The sequence below is a fragment of the Raphanus sativus genome, chromosome 3, assembly GCF_000801105.2.
Source record: "Raphanus sativus cultivar WK10039 chromosome 3, ASM80110v3, whole genome shotgun sequence".
NCBI lineage: Eukaryota > Viridiplantae > Streptophyta > Magnoliopsida > Brassicales > Brassicaceae > Raphanus > Raphanus sativus.
Window position 1 is genome coordinate 3,178,327 of NC_079513.1, and position 16,232 is coordinate 3,194,558.

Here is a 16,232-nt window from a genome sequence, read left to right on the forward strand (position 1 = left end):
TGCTGGGGCTCTTCAATACTTAACCTTCACACGACCTGACATAGCTTACGGAGTTCATCAAGTCTGTCTCTATATGCATGATCCACGGCTTCCTCATCTTCATGCTTTGAAGCGGATCATTCGCTATCTTCAGGGAACTGCTGGCTTTGGTCTTCAGCTTCTTCCTTCACCTATTGATGAGCTAGTAGCTTACTCTGATGCAGACTGGGCAGGATGTCCTGATACTCGTCGCTCCACTTCCGGCTATTGCGTCTACTTGGGCTCTAATCTTGTCTCATGGTCTTCTAAACGACAAGGAAGTGTGTCTCGTTCTAGTGCCGAAGCGGAATATAAGGGCATTGCAAACGCTGTTGCAGAGCTTACTTGGATACGTAATCTTCTGTTTGAACTTGGACACCCGCTATCAAAAGCCTCCTTAGTCTATTGTGACAACATCAGTTCCGTTTACATGTCTCAAAATCCCGTACGTCATCAACGGACTAAACACGTCGAGATTGATCTTCACTTTGTTCGGGAAAAAGTCTCTCTTGGGCATGTTAAAGTTCTATTTGTTCCATCCTCTCTGCAGTATGCGGATATATTTACAAAAGGTCTACCGACAAGCTTGTTCAACGACTTTCGAGCCAGTCTCACCTTACGTCAAGGCCACGGTTCGACTGCGGGAGGGTGATAGAATATGATATTCTGTTATATTCTGTTATTAGATAAGTCACAATATTGTGTAGATATTGTAGTTCCGATATTCTTGTAACAGTCTTGGGTATATATACCATATCAATATAACGACTCTGATCATCAGAGATTCACCAACTTTCAGTTTCCTCGCCATTTGATTTTTATCAAGGGTGTTATGGACCCACACGATCTCCCATTAACGTGTCTCATGATATTTTTTAAGAAAGTCACATTGTAAATTTTAATATCCATTTTATCTAAAGTCTTCAAGATATATGTTCTACTATTTGTATAAGTGTCATATTGTTACTCTTACATTTTGGTATTGTATCAAAGGTGCGGATCATGAAGAAATGTTTGGTGAATAAAGCTTCTGGTACGATTTTGAGTATTTATTTGAGTGAAAATAGAGAAGTATGTTTCAGAACTCTTCATCTGTTTTGCTAACATTCTCTCTCTGTTTTTGTTCCGTTACAATTCTCTGCTTTGTTCTGGTGATGATTTTCTGAATGAGAATGACACTTTTAAATTTTGACCAAAAAAAAAAAAAAAGAATGACACTTTTAAACTATTTACTTAAGACTATGAACAATTATAAAAGATCCTATATCTCACAAAAACTCTAATCTTTTTTTTTGGAAAGTGCTTTATGGGCTGCTTACGAGATTACCGCGAGAGTCATGAAGATTGATGAAAGACGAGTTACGTGTGGACGGTGTGGTGAAACAAGCATTTGGTCTTGACAGAGAATTTATTCATTATACCCTTTTCAGGTGAGAAACATGCGAGGGGTTGTCAAAGGAATAGCTGGAGGAACAAAAAATGAATCCCGTCTGTTGAAAGGAGGATGTCAGAACGTTTACAAACCTTTTAAGTTTTCTAATTTTTTGTGTGCGTCTGCATAATGCAAGTTGTTCATGACTGTTGTAATTGTCATCTTCTAAGGTAAAATATGGAGTACTTTTCCGATATGTAGATCGATGAAAACATGACAAGAGAGATTATTAACCAATAACTACACCTCACTTGATTTTTTCAGGTGTTTTTGGACAGCAATGCATATCACTTTTGTTATGGAATATGCTATTGGAGGTGAAATATTTGAGCCTATATGTAGCTCTGAAAGATTCATGGAGGATGAGGTGAGCTTGACATTTAGAGATGAGACTTTATAGACTGTTCGTATATAGCACTAATATCAGAGTTGAGTTATATATTGTCTAATGTAGTTTAAACAAAAAGGAATATGGGTTTACGCAGATATTTTGTATCTATAGTAGCTAGCATAGGAAACAAATGAGGTATGTGAACTATATTTTTAATCATTTGTAGCTTTCTTACTTTTAGTCTCAAACTTTTGTGCTCATCCTTTTTGCTAGGCTAGATACCTTTTCCAGTAGATTATATTAAGAGTTAAAGATTGCCATGATTTAGTAATAAATGACTTCGAAGTTCTTAACTCTTAGTCTTACAGACGTTCTGAAGATTTGTTTATCATTCATGTAGTCACATCATTTTTTTCCTTATTCTCTAGAAAATAAGCCAAAGTATGAGGAAATTGGAAATATATCACTTTGTTTATAATCAGTCTCGGATGTCGTAACGTAGTTCGATTATTTCTCCTAGGTGTAGGGTCGTTTTGGCTTTGTTCTTGTACGGATGTTCGTACGATTCTGGCAAGTCTGTTTTGAGGTATCGATCTTGACTAAGGACACGATTCGATTTCCTTGAAGCTTTCGAGGTAATAGGTTCGGGAACTTTTCTGATTTCCTCGAATGGTTTCGATGCTTTTTGGGGTTGGAAATTTCATGCATTGGTAGTAGGTCGATGGTACTGCTTTCATGTTGTACAACCAGAGCCTTCCGAGGATGTCGTTGAATGGAGTCAGGCGATTTATTACAATAAATTCCACGATCTTTCTTACATCTCCGGCGGTGACCGCGAGCTTGATTGATCCCAGGGCGTAGGTCATTTCCCCGGCGAATCCAATGAGTGTAGTTCGTTCTTGCTTGAGGAGGGATTTTGGTGAACCCCATTCTTTTGAAGACGTCGTAGAAAAGGATGTCGGTTCACAACCGTATCCAAGCTCTGCGTGATACAAACCCTCAAATTGCACCGCTGATGATTCAAGCTTGGCTCACAACTCCCCCATCGACACTCACCGTACCTTGACTCTCCCTCTCCACTGAGGTCTAATCCCTTTCCAGAGATCTCTGCATGTCTATTTGATCTTCATCGAATCCGCCATTGACTCAATTGCTTTCAAGCCATTCTTTTGTTGGGTTCATCTTCTTGTGGGCTTATTATTTTGTTGGGTTCTAATATTTTATGTGGGTTCTAACTAATGGGCTAAACTACCAAAACACTAAGGCCTGATGGCTTGTATTTTTTGTTTTCTCACGTTTTAATTTGAAAAATTTCCGTAAAAAACAAGGAGTCCACATATGTTCCTACAACAAAACAAATCAAAGATATGACTTTATTGGTTTCAAAACAAAAGAATTTAAATGTCATGGATCATTACAACAAATCATGTTATTTTCTGTAGAGGGAGTGTATGGGACAGATTGCGATGTAACAGATGGATCTCATCTAGTGATATTTTTAAAGAAAAACAGTGTTTACTCACAAGAATTGAGAGCCACAAGAAAGATCTTAGAAGACCAAAAACGAAGTGGAGAAAAACTAGCGAATCAGCCTATCATACGAACGCTTTAGGAAGCATCGTCTTATTGATGTCTTTACTATATATTTTTCTTAACAATATGTTTGTTGTAATTTATGTTTCATGTAATTTGTCTACAATGATTTGAAATCAATAAAATTAAGATGTTATAAAAAATTACTTTTACAAATTTTCTCTTCATATGATACTGCTTCGACAATGTTTCTTCACTTTATATATCAGCATAACCAAAAACTTCCAGCCTAATGGTTTATCTATTTTGTTTTGGTTAAAAATATATTGAATCATCCTAAATTAAAAACTCGGTATATCGATAATTTACGTTAATTACAGGTCTAACTATAATTTTAGATATTTAACTATCCATAAAAAATACTTTTAATCAAGATTTATTTTAGTTTCGTATTTATTAAAATATATTTATAATTACTTTTTATGAAAATATGTAATACAACTTTTGTTACTTTTTATCTTAAGATAATAAAATTTTGTAGACTTGCAATAATAATATTTTCTTAATTTTTAATAATGTATCTGATTTAAATTTTTGATATTTAACCAAATTAAGTTTTTCTTTAATGTAGATTGTAGAAATTCTATCAATATCATACTCTCTTCATTTCAATATAAATGATGTTTTGGAAAAGTTTTGTTGTTTCATAACAAATGAAGTTTGCACAAATATAGATAACTTTAACTTTATCAAAAATTGTATAGCCAATTAAATTTTTATTGTACTATTTATAATTAAATAAATTAGTTTTAAATGATATTTTAGTATTACCTTTGGATAAAGAGTAGTTTTCGTAATATATATACACATTAAGTAGAAAATCACATAAAAACCTTGAACTTGACAAAAGTTTAAATTTTAAACCTTGGAGCTCGACTCCTAACACTTTAAACAGTGAAACTTGTTTCAATCTCTTAAATATTAATAGAGAATCATTTAAAAAATTATAACATGTAGTTTATACTAATTAAATAGATACCTTGCTAAATTGTCAGTTAATTAGCATAGCAATTAGTCTGATGTGGCAGCTTCATATTCAAAACAATGTTGGTCTAAAATCTAGGTGGTGATTTTGCTAGAGATATATTAAAGTTGTACTTAGGCTAAGCGTATTATTTATATCTTCGTGAGTTACATTCAAGATATAAATACATTCGACTAAATTGGACAATTATCTTAAATAAAAGCTACGGAATTATCTAATATGGTTAACATATATATATATATATATATATATATATATATATATATATATATATATATCACAATTAATGATTATGAATAATAAAGATTTGATAACAATTTTTTTATCCTCCATACTTTTTGTTAAATTTTATTTTATTAAAATATATTAAACAATCACATTAATCATATAATAAAATTTAGATTTTTTTTATATGTTATATTTTGAATTTTTAAAACGACTCTAAATTACTAAAATGGTAAAAGTCTCACAATGAAAAATTTTGTGATCAATGGTAACATTTTTTTAAGTTCAATCCAGCGTTTTCTATGGGACTTGAACATCTTTTTAATGATTAACTAAATGGCCACATACATAGTAGAAAGTATTTTAGTTTAAAAATTGTTGTATTCCCAAAAGCAATATGAACCATCATCACTTTGTTTACAATTTTGTTACAATAAAAATATATGATTGGACAAAAAAATCTGAATCCAAATAACTGAACCAAGTCCAATCCAAAAAACTATTACAGAACTTTAACCAAAATTGGTTAGATATCTAAACGGGTTCAAAATTTTGGTATCTAGAAAACTGGAACTGAATCTGATACCGAAATATTCATGTATCCGAGAATATTCGAACCAGATTTATATACTTAAACTAGAGACTGACCTGCCCTAAGAAGGCGGGTATATTTTTGTTTTTTATTTTTGTTAAGCAGTATAATGTTTATGTTTGTGTGTTTGTATAATCATATTTTTGTATGATATGAATTGAATAGAATAGATAATTTTATGTAACTATATTAAATAAATTAAGTTTCATAAGTACTTATATCATATGTGTTTCGGAAATCTATTTTTAATCTTTATTTATAAAGTTTGCAACATGTTATAGTTTTCTTTTAGTTTTATATATTATAATAATTTTAATTTCCCACATTTTATTTCTAAACTTAAGTAGGTGTTTTATTAAAAAATTAACTAATTCTAGAATTGTTAAGAAATTAACAAATTATATTAATTGTCTGATAATAATGTATATTAGTAGTCTATAATTGAACTCAATTAGGCAAAAAATATCATATTCAATTTAATTTTTATAAAGCCCATACAAATATACAAAGTAAAAATCCAATAGATTCTGATCCGCCCTCAAGGCGGATATATCTTTTGTTTTAATTTTTTTTGAATAGTTTCATATTTGATTTTTTCTAATCATATTTGTGTTTAATATTAATTTAATTTAAATTTTTAATAATTATGTTAAATATGTCAAGTTGCATAACTATACACTTGTGTCATATGCATTTCATAAATTACTTTTAAATTTTATTCCTAAAGTTTGCAATTTATTATATTTTCTTCGTAGTTACCTAACATAATTAGTCAAAGATATTTTTACTATAAAAAACGACTCAGAATTGACCCGAAAATCAAAGTCTCATACTCTATTAGATCTGACCTATATACTTGAACGGTTTTTTAAAGTGTTATATCCGAAAGCCAATATTAAACCAATCCGCACAAAAAACCGACCAAAAATCTTGCAAAATGTTTGAAAAATAGTTTTAATATATTCTGTTATATATATATATATATTATATATATGGGTTAGTATGGTCTTCACTAACTTTAAATAAAATCAAATTTAATAAATATTTTTTAATCGAATAACTTATTTAAAACTTATTAAACTAAATGAGTTAATATAAAATTTATTTCTATTAAAAGTCCACTGAAACCATGTTAAACCCTATTTTAATATCATGTAGTTTTTTAATTGATAAACTTAATGTTTGTGTAAAATATTTACAATTTGGATATATACTGAAAAATGATATGATGCATTTTATTAGGAACACAAATCAATATAACTTAAGTTTGGAAAGTAGGAAATTTAAAAGGTGATTAGATTTAGAATAAATATTTTTGGTTTTGTTCCAGATTATTAGCAAACATATAAATCGACACATATTTATTTAATTGCTGTTTTATTTTTGATTACTTAAAACTTATTGAAGGAGTTAACAGGTTGATGGGGCCCAATTGATAGACAACATACGTGGTGGTTACCTATATTTCGAAGCAGTTAGCATATTTAAAAGGTATGTAATGTTAAATAATTAATGGACATAACTAATATCAATTGGTCATGCTGCAGAATTAATAGAATTTATATATCAATTATTTTTAAATTCAATATCTAAAAAATATATACAAAATAAATAAGATTTTTAAATTTTCCAAAATACTTAGAAATATATAAAAAATAATTAAAAGCATATGTTTAAAATAGCTATAAGATACTTAAAAGACCAAATTTTTTTATAATATCTATTGATTTTTATCCAAATATTTAAGGTAAACCAATTTTTATGTTAAGTTTAATTATCTTGGCATACATTTTTCAAATTTATATGTTATATATTATTTTATTTTGAGAAATTTAAAGTATATATGAACTTTAATATTTTAAAAAAAAAATTAAATGGGTTATCTGAACCTAAATCCAAACTGAATCTGCTAAGATTCTAAACAAACACGCAAAAATCCAAAGTGGACAGAACCTAACCGAACCAAATGGTACCCGAATGCACATCTCCAATTGATCACAAAATATGTATTGTTTATAGTCTAAAATACAACATATTAAAAAAAACTCACTCTCCGCAAGGCGCCGATTATCATCTAGTAACATATTAAACATCAAAACTAACTTACTTGTTTCGCCCGTCAAAATTGTGACCGATACAGTTTATCGGCATGTCAAAATAGGTGATGTGTCGTTTTTTTAAAAAATAAAAAACATATAAAATTAAATAAAAATTCTGGAAAAAAATAAAATATATAAAATTCAAAAAAAAATTATAAATTCAGAAATTCTTAAGTAAATAAATAAATTGTAAAAATAAATAAAAGCAGAAAAGGTAAATTTTAAAAAATCTGGCAAACAACAAAAACTTAATAATTTGGAATTTTAAAAAGTAAATTAAAAAGTAAATAAATTGTAAAAATAGATAAAAGAAGAAAAAAAATCACGAACTTTTTTTTTAAAAAAAAATATAGAAACCAAGTAAAAAATTGAAAAAGAAGAATAACTTGAACCCAAATCTCTTTAGTGTTTAGATACGCATAGCATTCAGGTGTCCGGGTTAGGATCCTTCGGATCCTAGAAATTTGAACCCAATAAGGCGTTTGAAATTTTCAGATTCGGGTTCGACATAGCGGTGTGGAAAACAGATAAAAATCCAAATTTTCAAGTGCCTTTTTTAATTTTTATTTGTTTTCCAGATTTGTTTTTAAAATTTTCCTATTTTAAATTTTTTTTTATCATTTTTACAGTTTAATATTTACTAGGTGATGACCTGCGCCTTGTGCAGAGTGAAGTATTTTATAAAGATATATGTTACATACATATAAGAATGGTTGTTCGGGTTTCATACGGCTTTGGTTCAGATCTATTCGGTTTTCGAGTTCTCGGGATCAAAGATTTCATCCACATTCAGTATTTATAAATTTCGATTCATATTTGGTTCGGATCTTTGCAGATTCGATATGTGTTCGGATAACCCATTTAAATTATTTTAAATTTTTAAAATTCGTTTTATACATTAAATTTCTAAAAATCTATAAAAAATAAATTACATATAAACTCATGAATAACATATGTCATAATACCTAAACTTAGTATATATATTGGTTTGGTTTGAATATTTGGATAGAGAATAAATAGAAATTGTAAATATTTTTGGTTTTTTGAGTATACTTAAATTTGGTGCACATTTATTTTTGACCATTTGTATATATTTTTAAGTATGTTGGACAACTTAAAAGTATCTTATCTATTTTGGATGTTTTTCGTATACATTAAATCTAAAATAATTAATATATTTAGGTATATAAACATATTTCAGATATTTCGGTTACCCAAAATATTTCAGTTCGGATTGGTTTCGGTTTCGGTTCTCTAAATACCAAAAAAATTAACTTGTTCGAATATTTAATCAATTTCGGTTCAGATTTAATACTATCTTCGTTCGGTTTGTTTTTTTTATTAAGATTTTTTTTTCTAGCCCTACATACGTATATGTATCAATACTATTAAATATGGATCATGTCCCATTGATATTAGCTGAGTCCAATTTAAAAATAAGGAAGCAACCTAGGAAGTTACACGGCAACAATAAGGAAGTTATATAACAAATAAATTCCTATCTTTTAGGGCTACAGAGATAGCAACCAAAATGTTGGAAAATATATGTTCTATCAACTTAAATTCTATTTTAAAGGTCTATGATCTATATCGACACAAATTTCAAATTTAAGTATATTTATCTATTCATATCGAACTCCTACTTAAGCATATTTATATATTTATGTATATTTACTTGTGTAATGGCTATGACACAATTGTATAGCTATGCAACATTAAAATTTTAATTTCAGTACAATTGTCAAAACCTCTTACTAATAATTTTATTTAAAATTATTATACAGAAACATATAAATTAAAAAATTTAACATATAAGAAAAAATTACAGAAAATGTTACATATTTACAGAAACAAACAAAAATAAAAAATTACAAACCAACATTATACTTGTGGGTTAAGATCTAGACCTGACAAATATGATTACAAAAAAACGGGCATATATGCATATGATTACAAAGAACCGAGCATATACTGAGTCAACTTTTAAATTGCTATTATTTTATAAATAGATTTTGAGTAAGATTTATACACAAATATGATTACAAATAAAAACACAAATATCACTACAAAGAAATACACAAATATAACTTTTTAAAAGTAATTAAAACAAAAAATATTTGTGTATACTGGTTTTTATATGGCAGCCGGATTCTAGGTTTTAGCGGATTTTCATGGGTTTTACCAGATTATTAAATAATGATTTTTCCAAAAACTCAAATTAGAACCAGTTCATCTGCGGGTCTGGATCAAGTTTCAAAATACTGGGTAAAAGTCTATAATTATGCAACATCATAAATTCAATACAATGATCATATTCTCTTACTAATAATTTTTAAAAATTGTATATATGTAATAAAAACTAAATACAAAACGCAATAAAAACTAAATTTTTAGATATATATATATATATATATATATATTATATATATATATATATATATACCCGCCCTTTGAAAGGGCGGATCAGAATCTAGTTTACATATAAAATGCATTTATTTCATACGAAGTATATATAAGATACTGTAAAATATTGTAAAAAGGGTTTAAGACACCGTAATTTATTTCAAAGTATATATCTAAATTTTGTGTGTAGTCGGATATAAAATTTAAAATCTGGTATTATATTTAATATTAATTTATATTCGTTTTAAAAAATTCAAAATATAACATATAAGAAAAAATCTAATTTTTTTTATTATATGGTTAATGTGGTTGTTTAATATCTTTTAATAATAAAAATCAAACAAAAAATTAAAATACAAAAATGTTACCAAATATTTATTATTCATAATCATTAGTTGTCATATATATGTTAATCATATAAGGTAATTCCGTAGCTTTTATTTAAGAAAATAAATATTCTTCTCCGTTAAATTAACTCTCATTTATGTAATTATTACTCTCATCGACATTATATCATATTATATCATATATTTTTGTATTGAATGATTCTAGGGAGAAATAAAAATCGAATTGGACATCTTTGTTTTTTTCAATTTCAATGTAATGATGCCACATATGATTAATCAACATTCCAATTGAATGGCACGTAGGATAGGGGTATTCTTTAATTAATACAAACATGAGGTTATAATTTTCGAAATGTTCCTCCTTTAATATATAGGGGATTTTACTTTCTGGTTTCTAAATGATTAAGCTTTTGAATGTTTTCATTTTATTTGTTTTCCAGATTTTTTTTAAAAAAATCCAAATATTTATATGTTTTTCTTGAATTTTAAAATTTATTTATTTTTGTTATTTTTCTGATTTTATAATTTTTTAGTTTTCTCAATTTATGAATTTTTATTGATTTTCCATTTTTCGACTTTCTTATTTTTCTAATTTTAAACAACTTTTACATTTTTTTATGAATTTCTAGTCTTATAACTTTTAAATTTCGAATTTATAAATTTTATTTTGTTTTCTTGACTCTTCTAAATTTGTACAAATTTATAGAATTTATTTTGAATTTTATCTAATTTTATTTATTTTTATTAATTAAAATTTTTTTTTAAACTATCACATCACTTATTTTATTTTACTGATGAATAGAATGGATCACAAAACAAATAAGCTAGGTTTGATGTTTAATATCTTATTGAAATAAGTTTCATTGTTCAAATGTTAGAAATTGAGTTACAAGGTTTAAAGTGTAAGTGGAAGTGAGATCACATCACAATGGATTTTTATTATGAGATTTTTCCAATAAAAAAGAAGGGAGTAACTTTATTTTAAGGGAGATTTAGGGTAATATACCCAATAGCTGTCCAAATTAGGGGATTACCTTCGGTCAGTTTTAAGAGCCAAATGCATACACTTTTGTACCAATACATGACGATTATACTCTCATCGCAGAATAAAAAATTGGGAAAGTACACTGACATGAAAACTTAAAAGCTGTCGTGTGTAAGATATAGACTCAGACCTTGAAGGTCTATTTTCATCGGTGGGCAGATTGAATAAATTGATTGTAAGTCACACAAATTCTCCATTTTAATTTTTTTTTTGATTTAGTAATTTCTTCTTCAACAATGACCATCTCATCTGTTATGTATTCTTCTTTCTCTATATTGCAATGTCTTTTTTAAAAAAAATCATGCGTTCTAGTGATCACATGAAGATAACAAAATTTGTGTTTCACAAAAAAAAAAACAAAAAAGAGAACAAAATTTAAAACTTAAGAGAAGAAGAAAAAGAAAACAAGAACGAACATAGAGGCTATATAACACAGATTGGTAAAAAGATTTTGTATGTATATATATATATATATATGGGAAAATTAAATCAAAATATACACTTTTGTTCATTTTTATGAGATTGATACGTAAATAAAAGATTATCAACTATAATTTATGGAGATGATAATGTACATTGCTACTGATATTTTTGGTCGCTAACACAATATGTATCGGATAATAAATTATTTAACAGATAACATGTCATGTACCAAACAATATATTCAATAGCAAATCAAGTGCCAACAATTTATCAGCTAACAACTCATTTATCAAATAATAAACCAGTTAACAATTTATTTATCAAACTTTTATCATCTAACAAACCATGCATCAGACAATGTATCAACCAACTAACCATGTATCAACTAACGCCAGTTAGTTACAATATCTTGCCAGTTGTTTATCAATTAGTGAAAACGTAATAGTAACTGCTAACAAAACATAAATCTCAAATGGAATATAAAAGTAAGATTCTGCTAAAAATAATATCAGGTAACTAAGCAAATATCGATTAATATAAATGTGTTAGTGGTAATAATTTTAATATTATCATATAAACAACTAAACAATTAATATGTAGGGATCCTCAAAATATGAATACAAAAAAGTTAAAATTATAGATTCTAAGTATAAATGATAAAATTATACTTAGCAGTTCTAATTATTGTTAGCGGATATGTATAGTTTTAGATGAGTAAAATATTTGAAAATAAAATTCTTATGAATTACAACAAAAAAATATTAAGTAAAAATAAATTATGACACCAAATGGTGTCAGTATTCCACAAACTAATTTAGGTGTCAAACTTTGTATTAGCTAACATAATATGTATCGAGATACTAAATTATTTAACAGATAACATATCATATATCAAAAAAAAAATTCAATAGCAAACTATGTGTTAGCCATTTATCAACTAACAACCTACATTACGCATCGGAACTTTATCATCGGAACTTTATCATCTAACAAATCACGTATCAGAATTTTATCATCTACCAAATCATGCATCAGATAATATATCAACCAATTAACCATTTATTAAATCATTTCTTGTTTCACAACACCAAATTACTTTATGACATCATAATCATAGTTATGATTGAAAATTGAAGGTGGCTTGTGATTCGAAACTTAAAGTGGCTTATAAATAAGAAAAAAAAAATTTATGGTGATCAATGGAATATGAACATTTACAATGAATTAGAAGAAAAAAAAATAACAGAGAAAAAGAGAGAGAGATAAATAAAACACACAGCATCCAAGAAATAAACAAAAGAAGAAAAAAAAAATAAAGAACAAAAATACTTGAATTGTTCACTGATTTTACGTGGAGGGGAAGAGAGAGTGAGAGAAAAGTAGTGTCTAACACCAAACTGACGCATCTATTGGATGTGCGGATCTATCGCAGAAGGGTAAAATTGGAACAAAATTTAGGACAAAAAAGGTGAGAGTAGAATGCAAATTAGAGGTTCATTTGGGTGTAAACACACCAATTTCTCTTATTTTAAATACATGTCATAAAAGATGAATATGATATTGAACAAAAAAAGATAAATATAATAATAATATAAAATAATGGTATTATGACGTTATTTAAGCAAAACTGATAAAACTACTTAAAATGTTTAAAGGATCGAGAATAGTGAATACTCCCTCCGTTTCAATTTATTTGTCGTTTTAGATTCATGCACACAGATTAAAAAACATTTAATTTTGTACATTTTCAAAATAAAAACATCATTACCTATACATCTAAACATATTTCAACCAATAAAAAAATAAATAGAATAATCTTATTAATAATTTTTGCATAGAAATCATAAAATGACACTTATTTTGAAACGAAAATTTTCCCCTATAACGACAATTAATCTGAAACGGAGGGAGTACAAAAAATGTAAAGAACACGCACAAAAGCAAAGCCCAAACTTCTCGACTCATACAGCTCATCTATTTATATAAAAGAGGGTTTCAATCCCTCCCGTGAAGCCACCTCAGCTGACAGCTTGGAAATTCGTTTCATGTCGTTGCGCCACGTGTCCCATGAAGCCAAAACGCAGCGATTCATTAACGTAATTATGCAATAGATGCGGGCTTTGTTTTGTGTTGGGCCTTACCTTTTTTTCTGAAAGAACCAGCCCAAACGTGATATTAGGATTCTTCCAAATTTTTTTTCCTCCGCCGTTCCAGAGCGTATGTTGATTGAAGAATCTCAACGTAGGGATTTGAACGTGTCGTTTCATCTTCTTTTCACAATCCGAAACGCTCAGTCACTGATTCGTCACCTTAATCCACTTCTTAACTCTATCAACCACGATCTAGCCTCAATGCGAGTTTCTCTTATGCAAGGCAGTCTATCTGCGACTATAAAAAGGTTAGCATTCTCTGACACAATCAACATACCAGCCATTGTCTATAGATGGTTCATTGTATTCCATAAACGATTTTGATGTGACTCAGAGAAATCTAAAGACTCTCATCTATCGATTTGACTGAATCGTGCATCTCCACCGTCAAAGTGCGTCTCATCAGATTCTGGGAGGCTCTCCCTCTCTCTTTGATCATCTCCCTGCCAGGTATATGACTGTCCATTGTAATCTGTTTCAGTTTGAAGTTTGTCTCTGAACGTTGATATTTTTTTATGAAGATTAAATGATGTGGAGAGATGGCACGAAAGATATGTTTCTTCAAAGACCAAATATCAAAGGTGGAGTTTCTCCCAAAGAGTTTATAGACAAATATGTGCTTGGATGATGTTGAGGTGAACTCATATGCTTGCTTTTGTTTTTAATTTCTTGGACAGCCATTGCTTCCCATTTCGTCATCCTATACTTGATTTTCTTCTTTCCCTTTTTCAGGTCAAGCTTGGAGAGCTAGAAGCTGAACTTTCGGTAATCAAGGTCATAGTCAAAACGCTGTAGTGGCTATCGACAGTAGCATCCTTAGTGTCTTACATATGGCAACTCTTCCAAAGTTCTATTTTTAGAATTATGTTACGGCTGGAGAGCAAAGACTTTGATCTATTGTTATTGTCTCAAACATCGTTAGATATATATGAAAGATTCTGTAACTAAGGTAAACAAACTGAAGAAAGCAATTAAGTTTGATTGTAATAAGTACTAAACACTAACCAAAAATAATGTTATTGATGTTGTGTTCGCAGGATGTTATGAAAGATATACTGGAGAGCTTTACAAGAGTATTTCAAGGTTTAGCTTTTAAGAGCATCATTATCCCAACAATTCATAATAGGTTGCTTAGTTATATAATAATAATATTTAAGGAGTTTTTTTGGGTAAACAACTTATCTAAACAACTTGATACCTTTTCTCCTCCATTGCAAGTTTCTTAGGATTTTTTTTGTATTCAACATTTTCAAAACATAAACACATTGCACTACACATTATGATCAAAGCTACATTAAAGTCAAAACATATGATATAGCTTTAAGAGAAGAGCGAGAAAATACAAGTCACATAATCTGGAATTGTCACCTGCAAAATTGTAGCTCGGACGGCTCAGGAACATGCAGCATTCGTTCCCATATAATACCCAATGTCCTGTTTCAAAAGTACCCGAGAAGAAAGAGTTTCTAATATAGCTTTTCTTTTCAGAACCATGACCGAGAGTGTTTGGGGATTAAAAAAATCACCTGGCAGTCAGTGCTATGACCAAGCAGAACAACACCTGACCAAGCAGAACAACACCTTCAGAGTTCTCTTTGTTGATGAGATAGCTTATGAGTTGGTCAATCTCTTGTGCATCCTTCAAAAGTACATTCTGAACATTGACTTAAAATCTCTGAACAAGTGGAAAAAGACAAACAAGCTATTACTACCAAAAACCAAACTTAGAAACACCAGTAGCCATGACAATTCAAAAACAAGAATCTACAGGTTTATGCCAAGAAAAATTCTGAATTTTCAGAAATGGACTATCTTTGTCTTAAAAGCCACCTTGTGATACATGTGAAAACAACACACGAGCAAGCTGGTTACAGCCAGAATCCAACTTAGACATACACCAGTAGCCATGAAAATTCACAAAACAAGAATCAAGCTATTAACTTTGATCTCACATATGGCTTTGAACATTGACTTAAATTCTCATTAGACGTTTTTACATGTCAAAAGGGGCAAACCTGAATTGATTTGGGACTGTATTTGAACAAAACTCTGCGAAATTGGTTCTTCCCTTTGATTGTTCCACCGTAATCCCCGCTTTCTCCTCCTCCCACCGTTGACGCGCTTTTCGATAGCTTCCCGTTCCCGATTTGCCTCTAACGATTCCTGAGAACCAGGACGTGGTCGTCGACGATGACGAACCAGCCGCTGGAGAAGATGATGATCCCGATGTCGACGCCGCAGCAGCGGCCCCGGAGGAAGACAAAACCAATTTCGCGGAGTTTTCGCGAGTAAGCGTCGTTGCTTCACGGGGCTTAATTAAGCGTCGTTGTCTTCGCCTTTCTTATTTTTTTCTTTTTTTTAATTAAAATTAACCCTAAGCTACGCACTAAGCGTCTGCTATAAAGATGCTCTAACACTGTTGCTTGCAATGATTATACCATCTTTGTAGACAAAATTATGAGACGTATTGAATAACTTCTTATAGGTTTTACATTTTACTTCTATGTTTGTTCTTTTTCTTCTTCTCTTATATCTCCTGTAAATTTGGGTCAGATAAAAATCAATGTAAAATCTAGAAATATGTATTTA

The 16,232-nt window shown here is 29.3% G+C and overlaps 2 long non-coding RNA genes across 2 annotated transcripts; one reads left to right on the forward strand and one right to left on the reverse strand.

Annotated features, from left to right (window-relative positions):
• Nucleotides 1-13,614: 13,614 nt before the first annotated feature.
• LOC130509008 (uncharacterized) lies at nt 13,615-14,819 on the forward strand. Its single transcript, XR_008943159.1, has 5 exons — nt 13,615-13,891; nt 13,978-14,093; nt 14,165-14,278; nt 14,376-14,592; nt 14,681-14,819. It is a non-coding gene; the product is annotated as an uncharacterized LOC130509008 (long non-coding RNA).
• A 2-nt stretch (nt 14,820-14,821) lies between these two features.
• Nucleotides 14,822-16,019, reverse strand: LOC130509007 (uncharacterized). The gene is made up of 3 exons (XR_008943158.1): nt 15,659-16,019; nt 15,170-15,318; nt 14,822-15,077 (listed from the first exon to the last, which is right to left on the reverse strand). It is a non-coding gene; the product is annotated as an uncharacterized LOC130509007 (long non-coding RNA).
• Nucleotides 16,020-16,232: the final 213 nt, after the last annotated feature.